The sequence below is a fragment of the Carassius auratus genome, chromosome 22, assembly GCF_003368295.1.
Source record: "Carassius auratus strain Wakin chromosome 22, ASM336829v1, whole genome shotgun sequence".
Taxonomy (NCBI): Eukaryota; Metazoa; Chordata; class Actinopteri; order Cypriniformes; family Cyprinidae; genus Carassius; species Carassius auratus.
The window spans coordinates 14,552,840-14,565,998 of NC_039264.1; the positions used below are offsets into that span (position 1 = coordinate 14,552,840).

Below are 13,159 nucleotides of genomic sequence, written 5' to 3' on the forward strand. Positions count from 1 at the left end.
ATTTTTGAATGAATCCGTTGAATCTCAATTACTCACATTTTAAAAGTCACTTGCTGTCACATACTTTAGAAATTCAACCACGTATTACATGACCACTCTCTCCAGTTCAGATGCAGACCACCCCGCTTCAATGGCATGGTTCTATCACTGACGTTACCTCAAAATGCCCTTGTTCTGAGACTGGAGGCTCTCAGTCTGCTCCCAAAAGGAGCAATCAGGTCCAGTATCGAACTGACAGTATCCCTCATCTCTCTTGGGCACCACAAAATAGCCAAGATGGGGGACTGCGTCCGATACTGGACCTTTAACAGAGTGCTTCACAAACGGGCATTTAGGATGGTGACTCTGAAGCAGATCTTGGCAAAAAATCGTTCCAAGGGACTAGTTTGCATCCATAGACCTTAAGGATGCATACTTCCATATTCAGGTTGTGTCGCACCACAGGCGCTTCCTGAGATTCGTGTTCAAGGGCACAGCATATAAGTATTCAGTTCTCCCATTTAGGCTGGCTTTAACCCTGCACACATTATCAAAGTGCATAGATACAGTGCTTTCACTTCTTAAAGTGGACGATTGGCTGATTTTAGCCCATTGCATTCATGCTCTGAGACTGTGGTGTGACCGGGGAATTTTTAGCAGCGCTCTCAGTGGATGAGGATTGTATAACTATGTATTAACTTTGGATCTTGGTCCAAAACCGCAATGTTACTCTCTGGCCCAGACCCGGCTATATGTCTAATTCTCATTTCTTTGCCCGCTTTGTCTGCTGAGCGATTGTTTGTCGGCATCCAAAAAAATTACAATTATTTAAATTATACTTGGCTTTCCTTTAATTACTTAAGACTAATTTCTTCTTTGATACCACAGCTAAAACTACTAGCCTAAGAAAGTTCAAACACGATTAAAGAGACAAGTGACCAGCCAGTAAAATTAAGAACAAATAGAGCAGGTATTTATACATTACATTTATTAATTTAGCTGACACTTTATTCATTTAGCTGTCCAAAGCGACTTACAATTGCTAAATATATGTCAGAGGTCGCACGCCTCTGGAGCAACTAGGGGTTAAGTGTCTTGCTCAGGGACACATTAGTGCCTCACAGTGGATTCGAACCCGGGTCTCTCACACCAAAGGCATGCGTCTTATCCACTGCGCCAACACCAGGTATTTATAGACTGCTGTCCCTTTAAGACCTCATACACAGATCCAATTTAATGATACACATCCAATCTCTTGTTCATCTCTTCTCTTTTACTAAAGACATAACCGACTGGATTTACCAAAATGATTGTCAAGATTGGTATTTTCTCATAATTGTGTTTATATATGTTTCTGTTCAAAGGCAAGGAGTGAAGGAGATATGAAAGTGGATTTAGTTTGGTGTTATGTGCCTTTTTGCATGTGCATGCTTCATAGTGTGTGGCTGTGAACATCATGCGAGTAATGCATTGAGTTTCCTTAAGCTTTTTCTTATTTTGGAATTATTTAAAAATCCCCTCTCAACAACAGAATATGACGCAGGCTATTGTTTAGTCATGGGCCTGGTCTAAAGGCACATCTACTTGTATTTGGGATATATGCTTTGCAGTTGGCTGGTCCTCTCAGAATACTTTCCCCAGGTTTTACATGCTAGATGTACCATCCTTGACATCTCAAATGTTTTTGTTGAGTCACTAACCTCACTTGTTTTTCTAGTTCATTACTATGATTGCAATTTGACACAACGTTTGTTACCCACACTGTACAGGTCTATGTGCATTTTCAGGTGTTTATTACGTTGCTGTGTCTGCCCTGTGTTCAGTGCAGTTGCTCAGTCTGGCTGGATATGCAAATTCAGTATACCTTCACAGAGACACTTGTCAAAGACATTTCGGAGATATGATCATGCTCGCTGCTTGATCAGTGCTTCAGCTAATCCAGTTTGCATAGATTAGTGACAGTTAACCAGTTTACTGCCATTATTCTATAAAACGTCAGGATTTCTGAGAAATTTTAGCTGTTGCCACATCGATGCTTTGCAATGTCTCATTGCCACTCTCAGGGAAATGAGGTTACAAGAGTAACCGGAGACGTTTTCATGTCGCTCGTAACCACAGAAAGACATCGGCTCTAGAGATGCACTAGTGACATCACTTGCATTCCTTAGAACCTTCGATAAAAGAGTAGATTTCACATCTTAGATACAGTGCTTCTGTGCCGAACCATCATGAACAATATCACAGAAGGTAAACTAATTTTGCTATTCTACGATCACCTGTGTCTTTTTCAGCTTCATTCTATAGATCAATACATACACTCATGAGTGTAAATTGGTTTGTATGTGTCGGTGTCTGCTGTGGATAGCTTTGTTGTAGCATCCTTTCAGCGGTTAATAGTTTTCACATGATGGGCATCAGCGCTGCTCAGTGCATTATCCCATTACCTGTTACTGACTGTTCACTTGCTGCCTAAAAATTTCTCCCCTCGACAGGTGGCATTGTTAAACTTTCAGCATTTTAGTGTTGTGGCTGAACTGCATGTGTGTGTGTGTTGTGTAAGAGAATATACTACACACAAACATTGTTTTAAGCAGTGACGCGTGTAGCATGGCCTTGTGCTCTTGTAGCCATAAACATGGATACTATATTTACTTATGTCTATGCTTGTAGCAGTCACGAGGCTCCCTCCGCTGATAGCACAGTCTGTGCTGCAAATTAAGTTTTTAATGACATGATAACATCATGGATGTTGATGTCATTTTTGTAGAAATACAATAAAATTACTCACATTTTCTGTAATTTTCACTATCATTTTACCTGTATTTTAAATCCCACATCGTTCTCAGATAGACCGATAAGATGGAAATTGATTTGACAAATTAAGTTCAAAGCTGTACCTAAATAATCTAAAATTATCAGTGCAAACTAATAACTAAGGCATATAAAAAATAAATAAAAAAAAGCACAACTGGCAACTTAATTTGCATGCATTGTGCATACTGTTAGGCACCTCTCTCCAAGTCTCCAGGTCTCTGCTTGGCTGGGTATCTGTTTCAATACATACTGCTTTTCATGTGGTTAAAAGGAAAATAATGTATTTTTGTAAAAATATTTTGTCACCAAGACATCATTTCTCCTGCTACCTCTAACCTCTTTCTCTTTTCAGTGGTCTAAAGCTCCCGTAACACATGCTTGTGAAGCTGTTTCTGCTAGCTGTGCAGGCTCTCTTCAGCATTTCCCCCCCAAATATCACAAGCTCAGAGTGGACTACAGCTATAGTAGCTAAAAATTGTGCAAAGCTGCATACGCTGGCAACGCATGCCCTCACATTTCACTCTTTTCCTCCTGCTATTTTTAATCCTTTTCCTTTTCAGCGGCCTTCAGCTCGCATAGCAGACACTCGCATGAGGCTTCCTCTGCTAGCCATGCAGGATGCACAGTCTCTTCAGAATGTCAAAAACCCCACTCCCTCCCTGTGGCCTACAGCAACTGAAGGAAGCATTAGGCTGCCTGTCTCAGCTTGCACCTCAGCCCAACACATCTCAGGATTTTTCTCACATTTCTAATGACCAATTTTTCTTTTTAGTTGCCTCCTGCTCCCATAGAAGATTATTTAAATGTCAGTCTGCCTCTGCTGACAATTGCAGCCCATGCTCCTCTTACTCTTAGCTCCCTACGTCATTTAAAATGACATTGTCTTCCAGATCAAGTTCTCGCTCTGCTCCAGCTTCAAGACGAAGCAAGTTTAGGTCGTGCCCCAGATTCAGACGCTTCTCATGCTGCACTGCTTCCCTCCTCCTCTCAGCCAATCACTGCAGCACCTTTAGCTGCTGTGCCGCATGCAACATCGCCCACTGGTGTGGCTTCTTCACCTCCATTACTTTCCACTCTACCTCCGGCCGTAGATGCTATTGTGAGGCTGCCTCCACTGGCTGCTCAAGCTCAGCCACCTTACTTTTAACATTCCACTTTTCATTTTCCACATCAGTGGCCAGCAGCACCCACTGCAGATGCCATAGCAAGCACACTGGCCTTCTCCCTAATTTCCATCTTTCTCTTCCTCTTCCTATGGTCTTCCCCAAGCATCAGGGGCTAATTTGTGCATGAGGCTGCCTCCGCAAACGGTTACGGCCCCTCCTTATCTTCCTTCTAGATTGTACTTAAACCAAACCTCAGTATACTTTATTCACAATGGCCCCTCTACCTACTCCACTGAGTGCTGCCACTCTGGAACCACTTCCTGTGCCTAATACCATCAAATCTCAGATCTCAGAAAATTTGTAGATGCCATGTTTTTTTGTGGCTTTTTCAGTTTTCTGAGATGCTAAATTTAACCCCAAACTCAACCTGACAATCTCTGATTTGTTTATACTTGATAGCAAAACTATCACTTTATTAAATAAAGTAAGATGGACCAAGAAAGGAAAGGCCACAACATGTATATTTTTTATCCCCATCTCCAATTCAACCTTATCAGGCTCTCTTTTCTTATGTCCAACTCCGGAACACTCAATCTAAATCTGCTCTGGACCGTCTTTTCATTTCATTTTTTCAGTAGGAGCCCTCCATCCGACGCACCAAACTGCACCTCGAATCTCCTTGCCTATTCAGCATCTGACGGGGCTCTCCCTTCTGGTGCAGCAGACCCACGGCTCCCTTCGGTCGCAGTGAGATCTCGATTTAAACTGCAAGAGTGTGTCTGCCTCCCAAACAATGTTAAGTAGGTTATTCAAGAGTTTAGGCACCAAATAGAAAAATCAGGGGTCAGCGTCATCACCTGGTCGGCGGGAGGAGGTGGAGTCTTCTGTGTTGTGGTGTTGTTTTGTTCCTCAAAGTGAGTGAAGAAGGTGTTCAGCTCATTTAGCTGAGAGATGTTGTTGTCACAGGTCCGTGGTGGGGGCTTGTAGTCCGTAATTGTCTGTATCCCCTGCCACAGGTTCCTAGTGTCTCTGCTGTCGCTGAATTGATGGGCTATCCTCCTGGAGTGCTGTCTCTTAGCCTCTCTGATGCCACGGGACAGGTTGGCCCTAGCTGTTCTCAGGCCCACCTCATCTCCAGCTCTGAAAGCAGCATCCCGCAGCTTCAGGAGTCTGTAGACCTCCCTGTCATCCACGGCTTCTGGTTGGCCCAGACAGTGATGGTTTTTGTGACTGTTACATCATAAATACACTTGTTGATATAGGCAGTGACAGTCTCGGAGTACTCTTGGAGGTCTGTGGTGTTATTGTATGTGGCAGCCTGCTTAAACATATTCCAGTCAGTTGTGTCAAAACAGTCCTGAAGAGCCTCTGACGACCCTTCCAACCACACTTGAATCTGTTTTTGACCTGGTTTGGTGACTCTAATGGGCAGTCTGTATGCAGGCATTAGCATGACAGTGATGTGGTCTTAGGCTCCGAGGTTTGGGAGGGGGAGGCCTTAGGAAACTCCTCTCAGTGTGGTGTAAACAAATTCTAAAATGTTTTTACCTCTTGTTGGAAAGTTATTGTGTTGCTGTATTTTTGGAAACACACTCTTTAAGTCTGCATGGCTGAAATCCTCAGCTATGATGAGAAAAGCATCAGGGTGGGCTGTCTGCTGCTCACTGATGTGCTGGTACAGTTAATTTAGAGCATTGTTCTTATTGTTGTTGTTTGGGGCAATGTAAACAGAAACAAGCAGTATGGCAGCGTATTCCCTCGGCAGATAGAATGGCCGGCACTTAATAATTACAAACTCCACCATGGCTGAGCCGTGTTTGCAGATCACAACAGCATCGCAGTATCATGCAACATTTATGTAAACACAAAGCCCACCGCAGCGGGTTTTTTCTCCTGCAACGAGAGCTATGTCAGCTCGATAGCATGTCAGCTGATCAAGCTGAATAGCGCCATCTGGAATGCTGTTGCTTCAGTCATGTTTCAGTGAACACAAAGACACGACAGTCTCTTAGTGTCCTCTGAGTTGAGCGTAGTAATCAGATGTAGTCTAGTTTATTGTCCAAAGAGCATACGTAAGCCAATATGATGGTGGGGATAGATGGCTTGTGTGGGTTAGCCATTAGCTTAGCCCAAACACCTCCACACTTACCCCTCTTCTGCTTCCTCTCACGCCCCTTGTGGCGCCTCCGTTGTGGGCAAGATGCAGCAGTGGGGGTCGGTGATGGTATAGGCCTCCGGAGCAGACCGAGATCCCGCAGCTGTTCCACGTGTGTGGAGTTTAACTTTAAAATGCGGTTGTGGCGACATCCAGCAGAAATTCACAACTGTATGTGTGTTTAAAGACAGGTAGATGCAAAAAAAAAAAAAAAAACACTGCGACTCACAGACAAAAAAAACACGAAAACACCATTGTTCTGTCAGGACAGAGAGAAGCCGCTGCGTGTGGACGCGCTGCCATCTTGAGAACCAACTGATTGATGCATATGTGACTGATTTAAAAAAAAAACAAGGCTAAAGAATGCGAATTCGCACAGTTGACAGAATTACTGATTCAAGACCGCAAAGTGTGTGTTGTGAACAATGATCAAATCAGAGCTAGACTCTTGAGAGAACCGGATCTGGATCAAGACAAAGCCATAGATATCTGCAGAGGTAGTGAAGTCACAAAAAGCCAGATTAAAGCCCTTCATGAGGAAACTGAAGTGACCCTAAACAAAATTAGCAAGATGCAGCTTACAAAGGAGTCAACTGAGAAGAATGTTCCTTTAAGTGCAGTGTCCAAGAAAGAAGGAGAGTTTACTAGATGCGGTTATAGCCATGAGCCGAGAAAGTGTCCGGCATATGGGCAAATATGCACGATATGTCGCAGAAAAAAATCATTTTGACAATATGTGCAAAATGCAAAAACAGAAAGACAAAACAAGGTTTTTAATGAAGAACGTTCATGAGATTAAACAAGAGGATCACACATAACTGTTTGTGGGTGCCATCGAAGAGAAGCAGACTTGAAACAAAGTTAATAAAGTTAATAAAGTAACTGACGCCACAGTACTGAAGAAAGACAAATGGACTGAAATACTAAAGGTAAACAAAAAGCACTTTCTTTTAAATTGGATACGGGAGCAGGGTGCAACGTAATCTCGTACAAAGATTTTCAAGTTTTTTAGGGAAATCAGTCACTGTGCAAGTCAAACTGTATGTTTGTTTTTTCATATTCTGGCCACAAGATGGAGCCAAAAGGTACTACAAAAATCATCTGCCAGATTAAAGACAATGAAGCTGAGATTGAGTTCCAAGTTATTGAGAAAGCCTCATCTGCCATCCTGGGAAGATCGGCATGCACAGAGTTAGGACTTGTAAGAAGAATCTACAAAGTAGACTGTGAAGGAAACACAGACATCCTGAAGGAGTTTGATGATGTGTTCAATGGTTTGGGGTGCATGCCAGGTGTGAATCACATCAAGATTGATCCAGCCATGGCACCTATGATACATCCACCCAGAAAAGTCCTGATAAAACTAATAGACAAAATAAGTCATCAAGAAACAAACAGAACCAACAGATTGGGTAAATAGTATGGTGACTGTTGTAAAACCGAACAAACTTCACATCTGCATTGACCCAAAAGACTTAAGCAAAGCCATAAAAAAAAACACTTTCCACTCAAGACACATCTGCTTTAATGAGGTTTCTTGGCATGGTTCAATACTTTGCAAAGTTTGTTCCAAACCTGTCTGAGACCAGTGCACAACTGAGGAAACTTTTGGAAAGTGGAGTGGAGTGGTACTGGGAAACATCACAACAAAAGAGTTTTGAGGCACTTAATTCACAGCTAAGCAATGCCCCAGTTCTCAGATACTTTGATGTCAACAAGGAAGTGACTCTTTCTGTCGATGCTAGTTTGGAGGGTTTGGGAGCTGTTATCCTGCAGGAAGACCCACCACGTTTGCAGAGGATGTTGATGAAACTCCAGCCATATGACCTGCAGGTAATCTACAAACCTGGAAAGAGTTGAAAATAGCAGATACGCTTAGCAGAGCCTACCTCGAGGAAGAAACAGAACAACTACTGGACAGAGATTTGGAACGATGGGCTAAACAAATAAGAAGTGTGCCACCTTCAATACAGAAGTACTGGACTTTCAAGGAAGAACTGACAATCTCAGGAGGACTATTGTTCAAAAATACAAGACTCGTAGTACCACAGAGCCTGCAAGTAAAAATGCTGGTGAAAATTCATGAAGTTCATTTGGGAGTGGTGAAGTGCAAAGAGCGAGCAAGAGATGTACTGTTCTGGCTGGGAATGGGAAAACAAATTAAATATATAGTTGCAAAGTGTGTTGTGTGCAATATCTTCAGAAGGAACAAAAACAAAGAACCTCACGTCAGTCATGACTTACCAGACATAGCATGGGCAAAGGTAGTTGTTGTCTTTCATTTCAACCAAGCAGACTATCTGCTATGTGTGGACTACTTCTCGAAATTTCCTGAAATTGCAAAATTAACACAGACAACAAGCCAACATGTGATAACGGCATTGAAGTCGATTTTCGCAAGACATGGAATTCCAGATAAAGTCTCAGATAATGGGCCACAGTTTGTGAGTGCACAATTTAGAAACTCCAGGGATAAATGGGAGTTCAAACATTCAACTTCAAGCTCCAGATATCTTCAGTCGAATGGTCAAATTGAAAGAGCTATACAGACCATTAAGAATCTGCTCAAGAAAGCACAAGAAAGTCATGGAGACCCGTACATCGCTCTTCTCGAGTACCAGAATACGCCACTTGGAGAAGTAAAGTTGTCTCCTGCAAAACTCATGGGCCGCAGACGGAAAGCCAGATTGCCAACAGCAAGTAAGTTGTTACAACCACAGCTTTATAAAGGAGTTCATAAAAGCCTAATAGACAGTTAAAGCAAAAGCTCTACTATGATCGAGGAGCAAGAGACCTACCTACTCTAAGGAAGGCGAAAAGGTGAGGTTGAGAGCAGAAAGTCACTGGCAGCCAGCTGTCTTGGAAAAGCATGAAAGGCCAAGGTCATACCTGGTTCAAACGCAGGATGGAGATATTGACAGAAGAAATCGAAAACACCTGCTGAAGACGAAAGAGACAAGTTTCCAGAATTCACATATTCAGGATTTATTTGATCTGGTGATAAATGACTGTGTCCCAGATGTAGTGGCTGAAATGCCAGTGTCACTGCCAATAAAAAAAAAAAAAACCTGGACTATTGTCTTCAAAACCTGAAGTTCTTTCATAAGAGACTATAAAAGTGACATGTTCTGGCAGAGTGGTTAGGCCACCAAAACGTTATTCTTGCTAAAGTTCTAAGACTTTATCTGTAGTTAAGTAATTGCTTGAGAGTTTAATACCTGTCATTGTGATTGTTTACACTGATCTTAAAATCTAAAGTAAGTTACAAAACCAAAGTTTTTAAAGAAAAAGTAGTGTATTGTTCTTTGATAAAAAAGGAAGATGTGATGTATGCTGGTTCTTACCACTAGGTGGTGCTCTGTATTCAAGCATCTTGTGGAATCAGAGAACAGAATATTATCAGAATAAGAAAGACAGTCGGAGTGGACAGGTCTTGTGTGTCATGTCTTCATTAATATCTTTGGACTATCCAGTAAGCCTCAACAGCTAACAAGAGTTACCAAAATATATAACACGCACTCTCTATGGGCGAAAGCAGCATGTATCTGAGCATGCGCCCCTGATTTTGTGACAGAGCAAAGGAAATATCCACATGCGAGCGGAGAGATTCGCGCTGGTGGATTATTTTAATGTGCTTTTGCGTTACAATAATGCGCTCTTGCTGCTATACTTCTGCACCGCATACACATACTGTATACGCACGGCAAACGGAGTACATGTGAACCTGTATAATGTATAACAAATCTATTTCAACACCTGAGGCACCGCTACAATGAGCTCTATGACCAATGCATGGCAAAAAAGAAAAATAAATTTTTATTTATTAGCCATATGTCTAGACATTTTGTCACACCTTTACTTAGTGATTATTTTACATTACATTACATTACATTTATTCATTTAGAGGACGCTTTTATCCAAAGTGACTTACAAATGAGGATAGTGGAAGCAATCAAAAACAACAAAAAGAGCAATGATATATAAGTGCTATATCAAGTCTCCGTTAGCTTAACACAGTACACATAGCAAGGAGTTTAAAAAATATATAAAAAAGAAAAAGAAAACAGATATAGAATATAGAAATATAGATATATAGATATAGAATAAAAAATAATAGAGCAAGCTAGTGTTAGAGGCCTTTATATATATATATATATATATATATATATATATATATATATATATATATATATAAGTTTGGACACACCTTCTCATTCAAATAGTTGTCTATATTTACATGACTATGAAAATTGTAGAGTCACACTGAAAGCATCAAGGGCTATTTGACCAAGAAGGAGAGTGATGGGGTGCTGCGCCAGATGACCTGGCCTCCACAGTCACCGGACCTGAACCCAATCGAGATGGTTTAGGGGTGAGCTGGACCGCAGACAGAAGGCAAAAGGGCCAACAAGTGCTAAGCATCTCTCGGGGGAACTCCTTCAAGACTGTTGGAAGACCATTTCAGGTGACTACCTCTTGAAGCTCATCAAGAGAATGCCAAGAGTGTGCAAAACAGTAATCAAAGCAAAAGGTGGCTACTTTGAAGAACCTACAATATGACATATTCTCAGGTGTTTCACACTTTTTTTGCCTTCAGTGTGAATCTACAATTTTCATAGTCATGAAAATAAAGAAAACTCTTTGAATGAGAAGGTGTGTCCAAACTTTTGGTCTGTACTATATATATATATATACATATATAGCACACACACACACACAATTGCATAATAAATGAAAAGAAAATAGAATAGAATACAAAAAGATTAGAAAGGTAGTTAGATTTTTTTTTTTAAGAATAGAATTAGAATAGTGCGTGCTAGAGTTAGAGGGTCGAATAAAGATGGAAGAGATGGGTTTTAAGTCGATTCTTGAAGATGGTTAAGGACTGAGCTGCTCAAACTGAGTTGGAGAGGTCATTCCATCAGGAGGGAACATTTAAAAGAGACTTTGTGCTTTCTTTGGGATGGCACAATCAAGCGACGTTGACTTGCAGAACGCAAGATTCTAGAGGGCACATAAGTCTGGAGTAATAAATTTAGGTAAATGGGTGCAGAGCCAGTGGTAGTTTTGTAGGCAAACATCAATGCCTTGAATTTTATGCTAGCAGCTATTGGAAGCCAGTGCAAATTGATAAACAGAGGTGTGACGTGTATTCTTTTTGGCTCATTAAAAATAAATCTTGCTGCCGCGTTCTGGATTAATTGTAAAGGTTTGATAGAACTGGCTGGAAGACCTGCCAAGAGGACATTGCAATAGTCCAGCCACAGAACAAGAAGTTGTGCAGCATGTTCCGAAAGAAGGGGCTTGATCTTCTTGATGTTGAATAAAGCAAATCTGCAGGATCGGACAGTTTTAGCAATGTGGTCTGAGAAAGTCAGCTGATCATCTATCATGACTCCAAGGCTTCTAGCTGTTTTTGAAGGAGTTATGGTTGATGTGCCCAACTTGATGATGAATTTTGATGAAACGATGTGTTTGCTGGAACCACAAGCAGTTCTGTCTTGGCAAGGTTGAGTTGAAGGTGATGGTCCATCATCCAGCAAGAAATGTCTGTTAGACAAGCTGAGATGCGAGTATCATTTTTTGTATCATATTTTAGTTTTACACACCGGTCTGTTATTGTGGCAACCTTTCCACGCCCTTGTTTCAGATGTCAGTCAAACAGATTCATGGGTGGGCCATGGCCAATGAAAGCTTCAATGAATCCCAGACCTTCAGTCGTCAACTACACAAGACTACCTTTATATAAACAACACTCAGAGTACAGACTGTGAGGGAAAAAAAAAATTCATGGGTTACATAACATTAAATAATGAAGAATTAACATTAAGGGGAAATAACCCTTTATGTTTTGTTTTGGGCACTAAAACTCCTCCTTCTCAGGTGAATCATAAAAGTTAAACTATTACAACGGGGTCTGTATTGTCATATGAGGAAGTAAACTACATTAAGAGAGAAAAACGCAGTAAGTATCACAATTTCACACTCATCTTTGATAGCCAAAATCAATCCTGAATTGTTTAAAGTGAAGTACAACAATAAGCAGTGTCAGATATTTTGAAAGTAGTTTAAATGACATTAGGAGATAATACACAGAGTCTGTAAATCGACAGATTACACTTTTACTTTCTTTTTAACACAGTGCTTTTCTGAATTTGTTATGCTGTTTTTGTTTAATTTGAACTCAGTCTGACTACTGAGATTGATTAATCGCTGATTCATAACTGACTCTGTGATCAACATCTGGATCTGCTTTTAGATGAAACCATGGCCTCTAGAATGAATCTCTCTGAAGAACATGACACACAGATGAAGACAGTCAAGAGGTGAGAAAACCTGAAATGTTTCACATTTTTAATGTTCAGAAACAATTAATGCACACTAAATTTTCATTTATAGTCTGATTCAGCGTTTTGAATCAGATTTACCTGAACACATGGATGTGTCTGTGAGGAAAAACCCAGGGATGGATGTTTCAGATCTCTACAGAGAGGAAGACACTTCTGTTGAGTCCAGGTGAGATATATAGTGAAGTATATAGTGAAGGACATACAAGTATGGTGACCCATACTCAGAATTTGTGTTCTGCATTTAACCCATCCAAAGTGCACACACACACACACACACACACGGAGCAGTGGGCAACCATTTATGCTGTATGTGTGGTGTGTTATGGATATTGTCACCAGGTGTCTCTGTTGGAGGTGGATGTTTCTGTGTCTTTATCTATTATGTGTGTATTTGTCCATTTTATTCTGTAATATGTGACCCTGTGATATGAAGTCGCTGGGGTATATCAATAGCAATTGTCAAAAATTATCAGGATATTAAGTAAAAATCATGTTCCATGAAGGTATTTGGTTAATTTCCTACTGTAAATATATTTTAAAAGTTAATTTTTGATTATTAATATGAATTGCGAGGAACTTAATTTGGACAACTTTAAAGGTGATTTTCTCAATATTTAGATTTTTTTGCACTGTCAGATTCCAGATTTTCAATTAGTTGTACCTCAGCCAAATATGGTTCTATTGTAAAAAAAAAAAAAATTATATCCTAACAATTTTAGAAAAAATTAATTGACCCTTATGACTGGTTCTGTGGT

The 13,159-nt window shown here is 40.7% G+C and overlaps 1 long non-coding RNA gene across 1 annotated transcript; it reads left to right on the top strand.

The window, feature by feature from the left end:
- The first annotated feature begins 11,982 nt into the window (after positions 1–11,982).
- Positions 11,983–12,570, top strand: LOC113039810 (uncharacterized). Its single transcript, XR_003275083.1, has 3 exons — positions 11,983–12,019; positions 12,314–12,380; positions 12,454–12,570. It is a non-coding gene; the product is annotated as an uncharacterized LOC113039810 (long non-coding RNA).
- Positions 12,571–13,159: the final 589 nt, after the last annotated feature.